The sequence below is a fragment of the Prinia subflava genome, chromosome 12 (assembly GCF_021018805.1).
Source record: "Prinia subflava isolate CZ2003 ecotype Zambia chromosome 12, Cam_Psub_1.2, whole genome shotgun sequence".
Classification (NCBI taxonomy): domain Eukaryota; kingdom Metazoa; phylum Chordata; class Aves; order Passeriformes; family Cisticolidae; genus Prinia; species Prinia subflava.
Genome location: NC_086258.1, coordinates 1760588 through 1774291, shown reverse-complemented (window position 1 = coordinate 1774291; position 13704 = coordinate 1760588). Strand labels below are relative to the sequence as shown.

Sequence of the window (13704 nt, the reverse complement as noted above, 5' to 3'; positions counted from 1 at the left end):
AGTCTTTAAGTGGGACAAGGGGTAAAGCTTCCAAACTAAAAGAGGAGAGATGTAGATTAGATATGAGGAAGCAGGCTTTTTTGAAATGAGTGTGGTTGGGCCCTGGCACAAGGTTCCCAGAGAAGCTGTGGCTGCCCCACCCCTGGAAGTGTCCAAGGCCAGGTTGGAAGGGGCTTGGAGCAACCTGGGATAGTTGAACATATTCCTGCTCTCTGCAGGAGGGTTGGACTAGAAGAGCTTCAAAGATTCTTTCCAACTCAAACCCAGTGGTTCTAAGATGCTGCAAATTTCAGACTGCAGCCTGCGCCCATCAGAAGGATGGAGATCATTTGCTCACAGCAAAAGAAAGCTCACACCACCTGATACCTGCCCAGGGGACAAGCACACACCTGGATAATAGATTTAAGGCTTCTTAAAATACAATTACTTTCCTAATTATACACCAGAGGCCAGAACCCACAGGCTGAGCAAGCCACGAGCAGCCCAGCAGCTAATTCACAGAGAGCTCGTCTTGATTTGCACAGCCCACATTACCCAGACATCAGACTGAATGGACATCGGAGCCTTTCTAATTTTATAGTCCTCAGAGACAAGGCAGGAACGGCTGATGGAAGAGCAGCAAGGCCTCTCTGCCCACACACACCACTGCTGCTGGCTCCACAACTACACAACTGCTTCTAAATTTTTTTCAAAGATTTTTTTTTCTTTAATGGAGTCAGCTGAAGAGAAAATGAAGAGCTTGGCATTTTAAACCAAAGCATTTCAAAATGCTTGTTTATCTTTCAGCCTCAAAAGAAGAGAAATAAAGTGAAACAAAATCTCAGTCATTCCCTCATAAGTTTTTCCCCTCTGCCTCCAACAGAGCAAAATGCCCTGAGCTCCACTTGATCACTTTTTCTTTTCTTTCCCCTTTGGCTTACAAGATTTCAATTAGAGAAGCTGACACAAAACAGTCGCGGATTCTCATATTTTAATCTTTTTCCCATCTTACCTCTCCATTAAAGAGCATTTAGAAGGCAGAGCGAGCAAAGGAACAGCATATCCAACACAAAAAAAGGATGGGGAAACACACCAACGAACGAGCAGTGGCTTAAACCAACAAAGGCTACAACAAAAGTTTAAAAGCAAAGTTTTCACACAGAGGTCTAGTAAGGAAAAGAAAAATGGAAAGCGCTTTTTTTTCCTAAGGGAAAAACCCGAGGCAAATGAGCCATGAGGCAGCACGAGCGTCCAGCTCTCAAAGCTGCGAGGAAGAACCAGGTCCGGGACCTGAGCCGAACAAACCGGACCGCACCGCCCCGGGGCTTCACTCCCGCCTCGCACAGCCCCGGCGGGGCAGCGGAGCCAGTCCGGCTGCGGGAACCAAAACCACGGGCGGGAAGGGCCGGAGCGGGGCGGCGGGACCCGCACCCCGGCGGGGCGGAGAGGCCGAACAAAGCCCCGGCACTCGCTTTGCTTTGCGGGGCTCCCGGGCACGTCCCCTCCCCGAGCCCCGCGCGGTCCCGGGCAGCGCTCCCGCAGCTTCGGGGGCTCCGCGGGGACTGAGCCCAGCGCGGCCGCGCACAGCGCGGGGCACCCCGGGGACCCCGGCCCGGCCCCTCCCCGGCCCAGCGGGGACACTGCCCCGGCACCCACCGAGCCCCGGGCGCGGCTCCGCGGTACCCTCGGCACACCGGGAGCCCCTGGGGGTTCAGCCGGCGGCCCCCGGGGGCGGCCCCGAGCTCCGACCGCGGCGGGACCGCAGCGGCCGCGCCGCCCCCGCTCCGTCCCGCGGGGAGTCGGGCCGGGAGCCGGGCAGGGCGGGGCGGCCCCGGCGCTTACCTGGGGCAGGCCGGGCGGGCGGCGGCGCGGGCTGGCGGCCCCTTCCGGAGGGCGGGCGGGCGGGGGCGGCCGCGGGCGCCGCGCTCTTAAAGCGGCCGCGCCGGGCCGGGGCCGCCGGGAGGAGTCGCTACGGCAACGGCGGGACCGCGGGGCGGGAGCGCGGCGGGACAGCGGGGCCGGCACCCGCCCGTGCCGTGTGTGCTGGGCGCCTTCATGTCCCCCGAGCGCCGGGCTGGGCAGCCGGGTGTGTCCTTGGGCATCAGCGTCCTTTCATGTCCCCTGTGCTCCAAGGCCGGGCACCGTTGTCCCCTGTGCACCAGAGTCCTTCCGCGTCCCCTGAGTGCCAGAGCTGTGAACTACCAGCTCTACCACCCATGTGTCCTGTGCTCCAGGGCTGAGTACCCTTGTCCCCTGTACATCGGAGTCCTTCCATGTCCCGTGTGCCCTAAGGCTGTGCACCAGTGACCCCTGAGCGCCAGGGCTGTGTGCCCGTGTCCCCTGGGCTCCAGAGTCCTTTCCCATGCCCCGTGCATCATGGCTGTGCACTCATGCCCTCGTGCACCCTGTGGGGTGCCTGTCCCCTGTCCCCCGTGTGCCTCACGGCCCCTCCATGTCCCTCTGTGCCTCACAGCCACTCTGCATCCCCTGTGCCTCACGGTCCCTCCATGTGCTCCAGGTGTTGTGGTTCAGTGCTCCAGGGGTTACACTGGCAGTGCTGGCTGGACAGTCGGACTGGATGATCTTGAGGGTCTTTTCCAGCCTGGATGTCCCCATGTGCCTCGGGGCTGCCTGAGGAGCTGTGCCCCCGTATGCCTTGGGGACATGCTGAACCATGTCCCCATGTTTGTCAGGTCCCTCCATGTCCCCTTGTGCCTCACCACAACCACACTCTGTGTCCCCGTGTTTCCCAGGGCTGTGTCCCAGGTGCCCCAGGTCTGGCTGTAGCCCCTGTGTGCCTCACATTCCCAGGTGACCCCCCCTGCCTCAGGGCTCTGCTGTGTCCCCTGGCCCCCTCCGTGGCCCTGCCACATTCCCAGGTTATATCCTGTATTTTACAGCCCTGCCATGTCTCCCTGTTCCCCCTTACACCTCAGGTCACTGCCATGTCCCTGAGTCCCCCTTGCTGCCCAGTCACTGCCACCCAGCCCAGGGGACCACCACATCCACAAAGGTCCCACGGAGGCTCCCTCCCCACCCACCCATCACCCCCAGCACCTCCCAAAGCCACTTAGTTGGACAGGGCTTGGAGAAACCTGAGATAGTTGAACATATTCCTACTCACTGCAGGAGGGTTGGACTAGAGGAGTTTCAAAGATCCTTCCCAACTCCAACTCAGTGGTTCTAAGATGCTGCAAGTTTCAGACTGCAGCCTGCACCCATCAGAAGGACAGAGAAGGCACATGCTTGTGGTGGCCCCTGAGGATGCTCAGGGGCTCCATTACAGCAGCCTCTCCTCTTCACAAATTATGGTGTTCCATCCTCTTTCTGTGCTGCTGTCAGTGAGGACGGGCCCTTCCCTGGAGCTGTCCAGACACATGGCCAGGAAAAAGCCAAAGAGAGCAGAGGCAGAGGGAAACTCTCCCAGGCAGGAGAAAGGGAAGCAAGGAAATTCCAGTTACCAGGGAATAGGTGTGCTCAGAGGTTTCCAGTGAATCAGGTGAAAACAGAGCCAAAACATTAGGCCAGCAACTAGGTGGATGGAGCTACACACCCTCTGGGTGTAAAGTAGGTGGAATTTTTGAAGACACTATTTGAGAGTAAATAATACTGAAGATAATTGTTTTGCTCTAGGAGGCAGAAACCCTGGATGTTCAGGTAATCTTGTGGTCATAACAACCTAAGTTTCTGTCTCCCATAAATAATTTTAATTCCTTTTTTTGCTACATAAGTGTACACAAACCAGTTTTCAATATCACAGCTTTTAGCTCTGTCAGCTGGCTCTCTGTTGCTATGAGGCAAAGAGAGGCACAGACCCTGCAAGGTCTTTACTAGATTGCTCATTGATTTATTGCATTCTTATCATTTCCCCAGGCTTTTGTCTCCTTTCTAAGTCTTATTCACAGCAGCAATTTCTCTCCCCTTTTCAGACAGAAAGTTGTGCAATGGAGTAGAGCAGCACGCAATATCTAGGTGAGGCAAAGCAAAAAAAACCCCACTTCAGTGTGTTCTCCATTGTGCTCCTGAGACACCACCAGCCCAACAGGGAGTGAGGCAGGGGTGGATAACATGCCTGGAGAAAGCAGCTGTGTTTATAATTCCCATGGCACGCCTCCACAGGGTGCAGCCCTGGTGTCGCAGGAGGGGAAGCGGGGCTGGCTCCTACAGTGGAGAGTCAAGAAGCTGTCTCAGAGCTTTCTCTGCTAATGAGGGTGTGAAAAATCTTCTTACAGCTCCTGGGAAGAAACTCCTGAGCAGCTCCAGGTCCTGTGTGGATGAGCATGGGGTACTCAAGTGTTCACGTTGTAGGATTAGGGAAATATGGAGCAAGGTGCCCCTTTGGGAGGATCTTTGGAGTGCTGCATAGAATCATACCATCATTAAGGGTGAGAAATACCTCCAAGATCAGCCATTAACCCAGCATCACTGTGTTCACCACTAAACTATGCACCCAAGTGCACACCTACACATTTTTTTGAACAGGGATTGTGACATCAGCTCTGGGCAACCTGTTTGAATCTCTGACCATCCTTTCAGAGAAGAAGAAATTTTTCCTGATATCCAGTCTAAGCAGATATTAGGATTGCCAGTGTACCTGGTCCTGTAGGACACATTTTTAGTACCAAATGAAGCCACTCCTGAGGACACTGCTGGGTCACAAATGTGATCACCTGTAATGGCAATCTTCCAGAGGTCCCTGGCCTGGCTTTGGGGTATGGCATCCCTCGCCCTCCCCAGGGGTGTTCCAGGTGGGGAACACGGTGGGAATGTCCCAGGGGCTGCTCCCTGCACACATCTGGATGCTGTCTGCTTAAAGGCCAAGGGATTTTACCAGCAGGGCCATGTGCTGGAGCCAAGGTCCCTGTGCCCAGGGGCAGGGCTGGGGGACACTGGGGCAGCAGGATGGGGGGGCTGGGATGGCCTAAGGAGACTTGGATATGGAAAGAGGTTGGAGGGAGGGGTTGTATGAGGAAAGAAGGGGCTGTGGCATGGATTGGAAAGGCTCTGGAGCACAGAACAGGGAGCTGGGAGCTCTGGGAGAGGAAGGAGGGAGACAAGTTTTGAGCCAAGGTGGGAGTGCAGGCCACTGGGGTACCAGGGGCTTCCCCCACAGAGAAGGCACAGGAGCCACAAGCCTTGAGCAGGGCTGGGAATGCCAGCTCAGCACTGAGTCCCAGCATGTCCCTGGCACAGGGCCTGTTTGGGTACAGGGCTTTGCCATCCAGGCTGTAGCACAGATGCCTCATCCTTCCATTGCATTCCATAGCTCTCAAAGCCATCCTGGGGCTGTCTCAGCCCCTGTGCACTCAGTTGGAGCTGGGACACATCTCTGAATGGCCTCGGTGATGCACAGGCCTGGGAGGAGGCACGCCAGGGTTGGGCAAGGCTGGGCTCATTCCCAGGTTCCCAGCATGGAGCTGTGGAGCAGGGATGTGTGCTCCCAGCAGTGTCCTTCACTCCTGCCCTCACCTCAGCTGGCCTGGCCGTGCTGCCCCCTGCCAAAAGCAAGTGTTGGGGCCAACAGGGATGTGACAGCCTGGAGGAGGGGCTGGCCATGACAGGAACCACCAGACTTCATGCAATAGATGTCAGTAAAGGACCCTTTTCAAGCTCATCCACATTACCAAGTCTGAAATGGATTTTTGGAGGTTGCACTCAGCTCTCAGTGTCAGGCAGCTGGTGAAGGCAGCCTGTGCTTTACCTCAGCTCACCATCTCACCATGTTTGAACAATAAAACCTCCCACCTATAGGATTCAGGGATAGGGGATGTTCTGTTTAAGGGATCTGTGTCTATTCTGCCCCAGCACGTTCATTTATTTTGACAGATTCTGGTTTCCTGCTGGCAGCATCCTCAGCTCTGTACCTGGCGCTTTCAGATTTGGTGTCTGGAGCACTGCGGGCCCCTGCCTTGTGTCCTGCTCAGCTCCTGTCTCTGCTGCCCTCTCGTGATGCCTCTGGGTGTGCTGGGCTCGGGGGAAGACCTTGCCTCCCGATGGTCTCCGAGAGACATCAACACCAACACCGTCGTTAAAAGTTCTTTCTATTTCCAGTAACGTTTATCATTCCTGAATTTTACAAGCTTCACAATCCTTGTATTCCTTGTGTTTGTGTGTTCTCCCCTAGTCACACAAAGGAGATCCTCTGGAGGACTCATCCTGAATCACCACTTGCAGAGGTTGTGTACCAGCTGCTCCTTCATCCAGACAGTGCCTTGGCTGTTTTTTGTTTGTTGTTTTTTTTTGGTTTTTTTTTTGGGTTTTTTTGGTTTTTTGGTGGTTTTTGTTTTTGTTTTTGTTTTTGTTTTTGTTTTTTTTTTTTTTTTTTTTTTTTTTTTTGGGGTTTTTTTTTGGTTTTTTTTTTCCCCAGTAGATATTAAGCAGCTAAAATTTTGTAGTGATTCAGCTTTTTCAGCTTTTTCTTTTTTTTTTTTTTTTCCTTTGTTGTGGTGGGGGTTTTTTGTTTGGTTTTTGGTTTTTTGTTTTGTGGGGTTTTTTTGTTTGTTTTTTAGGCCAACACGTCTCTGTGTTCCCATTGGCTGCAGCAGCTCCCTGCTCTCCCCTGCCTTGGTCTGCAGGGCTGCCCTTGGCTTTGCCACCCCTCCTGTGCAAGCACTGCGGTGCCACCCAGCCTCCTCCCAGCCCTGGGTCACACCTGCCTGCTGTGGGTCCTCACAAAACCTCTGAGTTCTGCTTTTACCCAGACCTGAGGAAATAACTGCTCGTTCCCAAGGGAACACCTGCTTTCTGGGACACTGCTCAGTGAACAGCAGTGAGGCTCACCAGCTCTGTCATCATCTGGCACGGAATTAGTTGGAATTAAGTCCCAGGCAAGTGTAAGAGATTGGCCAAGGAGGTGTTTAGATTCCACGCTTGGAGATTTTAAAAGCTGGGCTGGACACAGCTCTGAGCAACCTGGCAGAAGTTTGAAGTTGTGCAGAGTGGATGGTTGGGCTGGAGACCTGGAGGGCAAAGCCTGGGCTGCACAGACATAACGTGGTGTTTTGGGGATGAATTTCATGGGGGAAGCCCTGACACATGAGAGAGATGAGTCTGCAGCATGGGCATGGCTTGGAGAAGGGGTTTCACCTGCCTTTCCCCAGGCAGCCTCTTCCCAGGAGACTGGGCTGGGAAAATCCCAGGAAGCCTTACTCAGACTTTCCTGAGGATGCCTAAATTAAGGCAGCTGAACCCCAGCCTCGGGGGCTGTCTGATAAAGCAGCCCAGCAAACTCAGTAAGCTGAAAATACCATCCACTGGAAATCTGCACTCTGCCTTTCCTGCAAGGGGCCATGAGTGGCTCTTTGCAATAAGCCCCAAGGAGCAGAAGCAGCTCCTGAGCCAGATTTCTTCACTCCTGGCTGCCACAGCCTGCCCCAGCCCAAGCTGCCCTTGCTGTGCAGCCCCCACACATCATCACTGTCTCCAAAAACCCACACCTGCACTGCCCTGGAGCTGGGGCAATCCCGTGTTTCGGGCACAGAACTGCCCAGTGACCCCTGCTCAGCACAGAAATAAATGTGTGAGAAGGGACCACTAGTGATTTCCAGTTCAACCACTGTGGGCCTGATATCTTTGGGCCTTAGAGATTTTAGCCCAAGGGAGAAGTTTCCTAGGTTTTACCAGCAGGCTAAAATCTCCAAGGCCCAAAAATATCAGGCCCACACAGCCACCCCTCGATCAACCCTTTTTCTCAGCATGTCCCACAGTTTTGGGGGTCTCCCAGGGCTCTCCTGGGAAGATATCCCAGTGCTGGGTTCCTCTGCTGCCCCATCTCCCCAGCCAGAGCCGCAGCATCTGCCCCAGGCTCATGGACCTCTCCCAGTGCCTCAATGTCCAGGTCATGCCATGGCTCCCACCCCACTGTCCTTGCTGCTTGGACAGTTTTATTGCCCCAGGATGGCCAGAAAAACCCTTAATTTTAAAATCTGAATTGTAAAAGACGCTGAACATCGGATCTCAGCAGTTTATTCTTGTTACCGAGGGAGAGCAGCACTGGAGAGCTTTGCTCTCTGGTTACTTTGAGAGTCCAGCTACTTTAACTCCTGAGAACTGACACTAAATTACAACACACAAACACAGCACTGAAACAAGTCACGCAGCAGTGCCAGGTAGGTCAGCACAGCCCAAAGCCGGCCCGGGAGGGTCATTCCAGTTCCTGCAGCCTTTTGCTGCAGCTAGTGGAAACCACAGTCTGATCACAGTCACAAACAAATCAGCAGGAAAAACGACCCAGCTCTTGCTGCCGGGCCCTTCATCGACGTCTCTCGTGGCCACCTCCGGCCCCGTGTCCCCATCCCGAGTCCCAGTGTCCCCATCCCGAGTCCCCGTGTCCCCTCGGAGGGTGCGGGAGCCGCGGGCCGGGGCAGGGCAGCTCCTGGCAGCCCGCTCGGAGCTGTGCCCGGGAGCCCCCGCGGGCAGCGCCGGGCTGGCTCCGGGCTGGCTCCGGGATAGCTCCGGGCTGGTTATGGCACAGCAGCCGGGATGGCTCCGGGCTGGTTACGGCACAGCAGCCGGGCTGGCTCCGGGCTGGCTCCGGGCTGGTTACGGCACAGCAGCCGGGATGGCTCCGGGCTGGCTCCGGGATAGCTCCGGGCTGGTTGTGGCACAGCAGCCGGGATAGCTCCGGGCTGGTTGTGGCACAGCAGCCGGGATGGCTCCGGGATAGCTCCGGGCTGGTTGTGGCACAGCAGCCGGGATGGCTCCGGGCTGGCTGGGCACAGCAGCCGAGCTGTGCCCCGGAGCTGCGGAGGAAAGCATCCCTGCAGTAGCTGGGTGTTCTCTGGAGCGGTTCCGTGCGAGCCCCGCAGCTCCCGGGGGTGCTGCTGCACAGGGCAGCCCCTCCCCGGGGCTCTGCCCCCCGGCCAGTCTGTCCTGCTCAGGAGCCTCAATTAACACCTGCATGAGGATGATGCCAGCGCAGAAGAGCAGCCACCGCTTGACTGGATCTTTCTCTTGACGTGGCAAGTATTTTCTCACGTGGGCTGGGTACAGCACCTTCCTGGCTTTCCTGCTCCGCTTTGCTGAGAGGCCTGAAGGTCTCCTGACAGCTTGGGCAGCAAACGTCGGCCTGGAAAGATTTTCTGAATTGTTTTTCAGCAGATCTGTGCTGGAGAAAATGTTTTCTCTGGTGTAAGACAGCATGTCCTTAGCAGTCTGCAGGCGGAGCTCTGAAAGCTAGGAGAACTCCATGGAAATACCTCAAAGATTATTTTAATGCAGAAAGCAGACCACTGACATAATATTAAGAAATATTAGTAATAACACCAGAGTTTTTATTCGCTCTCAGAGCAGAAAACGCAGAGCCCCAGAGCTGAACTCTTGGAGTGATTTATGCGTCTTTCTAGGGAGCTCCTCTTTGATTTCTCCCCCTGCTCCTACCTGTGCTATAAATACTCACTTTGAAGAGTGAAGTGCTGATGGGAGGAGCTCAGCTGGCTCCGAAATCTCTCTGGAATGTCTGTACCCCAGCAGCCCCTATCTGCCATGCATCTGCCCAGGGGCACTCGCTGCTAACAGCAGTGGAAAGGCAGATCCAAGTTCTCTCCTCCCCACTTCTGCTCTCCTTTATTACCACTGACTACCACAGGGCTTTGCCTCCAGACATTTCAGTGCTTTTGAGAGCGTGTCCTTCATTGAAATTCACGCCTTTGCTATAAAGAACAGAATCTGGGGATGCTGTCCCCTGCCTTCCCATCCCACCCACCAGTAACCCTGGCCTGGAGCTGCTGGGATGGAGATGGGAGGCTGCAGTTTCTGTTCTGACCCTGTGCAATCTCAGCACTCTGCCCCAGAAAAATGAGCAACCTCAGCACTTGCTCTGGCAAGCTCCATCTCAGATATGCCCAGAAAAGGAAAAAAACAGCACTCATGTTTGAATTCTTTGTGCTTTATAATGACTAAACACAGCCTGAAAGAGCTGAGTGCTCACAAACCTGCTGGAAAGGGCTCCAGCTCCCTCAGGTCTTTGTGATGAATTTAGAAGGTTTAGCTGCAAACTTCATGTGTCTTGGTCATTGTGGGAGCAGGAGGGAATGGAAGATGGATTTCTGTAAAAAGACCCTGGCAGTCATCTCTGCATGGCTACTGTAAAATCAAACAAAAGAATCAAAGTCCTAGAATGGTTTGGGCTGGAAGGGGCCTTAAAGATCACCTGGACTCAACCCCACTGCCATAGGCAGGGACACCTTCCACCAGATCAGATAAATAGAATTTGATCACTCCTAAGTCTTTTAAGGCAGCCTTTAGCCACCACAAAACAGCAAAGGGCAAAAATTCCAATTTAAAAACTATCTTTTGAAAATTTAATAACTATTCTTTGACATCTCCTCTTGCCTTTTGGGCTCCCTAACATTTCTTGCTTGCTGCTTCTTGGAAGACCAAAATGATGTTGGCTTTGAGTCACAAGGCATAGACCCCCTGTGCTCCCAGCACTGTAAATCACCCCTGTGTCACCTGCTGTCACTGTGGGAGAGCTCTCACTCTCCAGGCTCATTCCACTGGGAACTCAGGCAAAATTAAAATATCTAACACGGTGACCCAGTACATGGAGTCCCTCTTGTAGGAATGTGCCACCCAATAGATCCAAGGTGATGGGGCATTAATTCCACATGGCAGCACTGCTGGTGGCTTTGGAATCACCCCTAATCCCCACTCAAACCTGGAGCTGCAGCCTGTGGCTCCTCTCAAGGCACTTGCTGCTGAAAAATCCTTCCTCAGGCTGTCCTTTGAGCTGCCCAGGTAAGTGCTTAAACCTGAGGGCTTACAGACAGCATTTCAGTGTTTTTAAATCTTTTCCCCCCCCCTCTCCCCTACAAGGTGAAATCCAGAGGGCTGGGAGAAAAAACTGCTGCTTCCAAAATCCCCCACTCATGACAAGGCAGCTCCTAAGATGTAAAAAATTGGCCCAGGCAGCCTCGTGGGTCACCATCTGTCAGGGAAGCTGGTTGGAGTGGGGTGGGATGGCTCATACCTTAATTCTGGTGGCAAACACTGTTCTCAGTGACCATGCCCTGACTGGGCTGCTGAAATGCTGTCAGGCAGCACCCAAGGCATGCTAGTGGCTCAAAAGAAGCACACAGTTAAGAAATAACTCATGTGGGTTGCTGCTGCTTTGCACTGTGGTGTCTGGGCCCTCAGACCCACCCTGGTCCCAACACCTGAGTGAGTGTGGAGGGGACTGGTGACATCCCCCCAGACCGTGGGGCTTCAGGCACTGCCCCAAACACACACCTGGGTGCTGGGTGGGTGTTAAAGGCAAACCCCAAAGATTCATTCAGAGATTTCATTCAAACTCTCTTTATTTCAGTTGGGATCATATCCAAGGATCAATCAGCTTTCCCCATCACCTGAGCTGTGCCCCCTGGTGCAGTTAACAGGGAGCTCCTGAAGCACAGGCACCCAGGGGTTGCCTGCAGCTCTGGCACCAGTGCCATCACCTGCTGTTCATCACGTAGAGGTTCCCAGTGAAATTCCACCTCTCCCCCCTAATCCATCTCCCCAACATTGCCCAACTCCCAGCTGGAGGGAGCCCAGCCTCAGAAGGAGCCCCAGGAGGAGGGGGAGACCTGTAGGGACAAATCTTGCTCCTATTTCCAATCCCCATCACCCATTATTGTCATGCCAGTGTAACACAGGGATGCATTTATAACTCCCAGGTGAGCTTGTCCAAGCAGGTCACTGGATCCTCTTCAGCTGAGGAGATGACTCAGCCCTGCAAGCAGCAGATCTTCTGCCCACCAGGTGCAAGGAGAAATAAAAATACCTGTTGAGCTGGATCCAAAGGATTGAATTTCATCCACCCTTTCTCACCCAGAGGCTTCAGTGCATTTCACTGACCCCCAAAGAGAAAACCCAAGCCATGGCTACATCGGGAGCAGCACTCAGAGCTGGAAGTGTTTGGCAGAGGGAAGCACCAAGGAGTGGCTTTTGCAGCTGGAAGTGACGGAGGCCACGGCACAGAGGGAGCTGAGGACACCAGGTCACGTCAGGCCAAAGAGTTCTGCAACCTCAGCATCGTGTTCTGACCTCGAGCCACCCAGGAATCAGAGCTGTTTGTGCAGTCTGTGCTGCAGGGATCTGCAGGGAGGGGCAGAAATGCTCATTCCATCATCCAGAACGTCTGGAGCAATCCCAAGGCACTTCTTGGAGAGAGAAGCAACAACCTTGAAGCCAAGGACCAGCTCACCCTGGAAGGAAGAGCTCAGAAGTGACTTTCCAAGGCCCCAGGGGGATGCAGACCTCAGGGAAGGCAGAGCAAGCCCGTGACTCAGGGACCTTGATCCCACAGGGGGGGTGTGAAGTCATCTCAGGAAGAGCTGGGCAGTTTTCTTGATATGTCAGGATACAAACACCAGGTTGTGCCAGCTGAGAGGGCACAATCTCCTTTAGTGACAGTTTTGGAAAAGCTGGCAGCTGGGGATGGCTGGGTGGGAGTGCAGCATGGAATTTCCTGATTCAGACAGTCACACCTGCAATTACTGCTGCACAAAAACTGTGTTGGGTGGCTCAGAGGGTTTAAAAGTAAACCATAAATTCTGGGAATGTCTTTTTGCTGGATTTTGAATTTTTTTCACCTATTTTTTTTCAAAGAAGAACAGGAAAGGTACCGCATGGGTCTGGTTTGAGAGAGAGCATTTGGACAGTGAGGCACATTTGAAAGGAGCAGGAGAGGGACAAAGCTGAAAACAGAGGGTTTGGCTGCAATTAATGCTTTACATTCTCTCACATATCTCTTGCTGACCACAAAGATGTCCACTCACCTCGGGGGAGGTTTTCCAGGCGTTCTTTTCCCAGGCCTGGGTTCCTGGACAGGCTTTTCTCAGGAGACAGGAATGGGGAAATCCCAGGCAGACTTACTGAGGCTTCCTCAAATTACCAAACTTAGGGCTGCTGAATTCCAGCCTGGGGGATCAACTGATAAGACATCACAGGAAGCACAAAACTCGAATTAGCGTCCGCAGAAGATCCTGGGCTGTTTGTATCCTGCATGGAGCTGTGAGGGGCTCTGCTGTCACCTCCAGAGCAGGAGGAGGAGCAGGAGCTGATGTCACATCCCAGACTGCCCAGGGGGACAGGGAGAGAGCACCAGCTCCACATTTGCAGCTGGAGAATACAAAGTGGGGATGGCTACAAGTCCCCTGAGATAGCTCAGGATACAGACCCTAAAATAATACCTAATACACATCAAGAAACTGAATTGATGAGGGGGAAGTGTCAAGGGGAAGTAAACAAGTTTCCAGATGAGTTTATTACATGTTCAGTCTGCACACTCTGGTTTCAGAGCTGCTTTCCATGCCTCTAACCCATCCCACTGGAAATCAATCCCTCTGAGCAGTGGCTTGCTGTTCCCACCACCCTGCCCCAGGCTGGCAGTGCTCAGATGCCCGGAACTCTGCACCCAAATCCAGATGTTTTAGGAGCTGAAGCTCATCTCTTGCAGAGGGAGGATGTTGGTGCCACCTCTGCCAGCTGGGCACCGCCAGCAAGAGCAGCTCCGTGCTGGGCAGGGGGCAGCTCCAGCCGGGCCCTGGACAGGCAGGAGGGGTGACAGAGAACAGGCAAAGTGGGACCTGCCGAGACCCCCGAGTCTCTGCCTAAGCCCCGCTCTGTCCCGGGCTCAGCTCTGCACCCTCTCAGCTCAACCCACGTTGGAGCTGCACCTCCACAGCTCCAGCAATTTCCCCGAAGTTTTACATAAACCTCCCACTCCGGAGCCAGCTCCACACC

At 54.1% G+C, this 13704-nt stretch overlaps 1 protein-coding gene across 3 annotated transcripts in view; it reads right to left on the bottom strand.

Annotated features, from left to right (window-relative positions):
* Window positions 1-1957, bottom strand: part of LOC134557314 (discoidin domain-containing receptor 2-like) — a 58798-nt gene extending 56841 nt beyond the window's left edge. For 2 of the 3 annotated variants that reach the window (XM_063410222.1, XM_063410218.1), the window contains exon 1: window positions 1636-1812. The gene's annotated coding sequence lies outside the window, so the exon portion shown is untranslated. The other variant, XM_063410220.1, reaches the window with a different exon arrangement.
* Between the last annotated feature and the right edge of the window lie 11747 nt (window positions 1958-13704).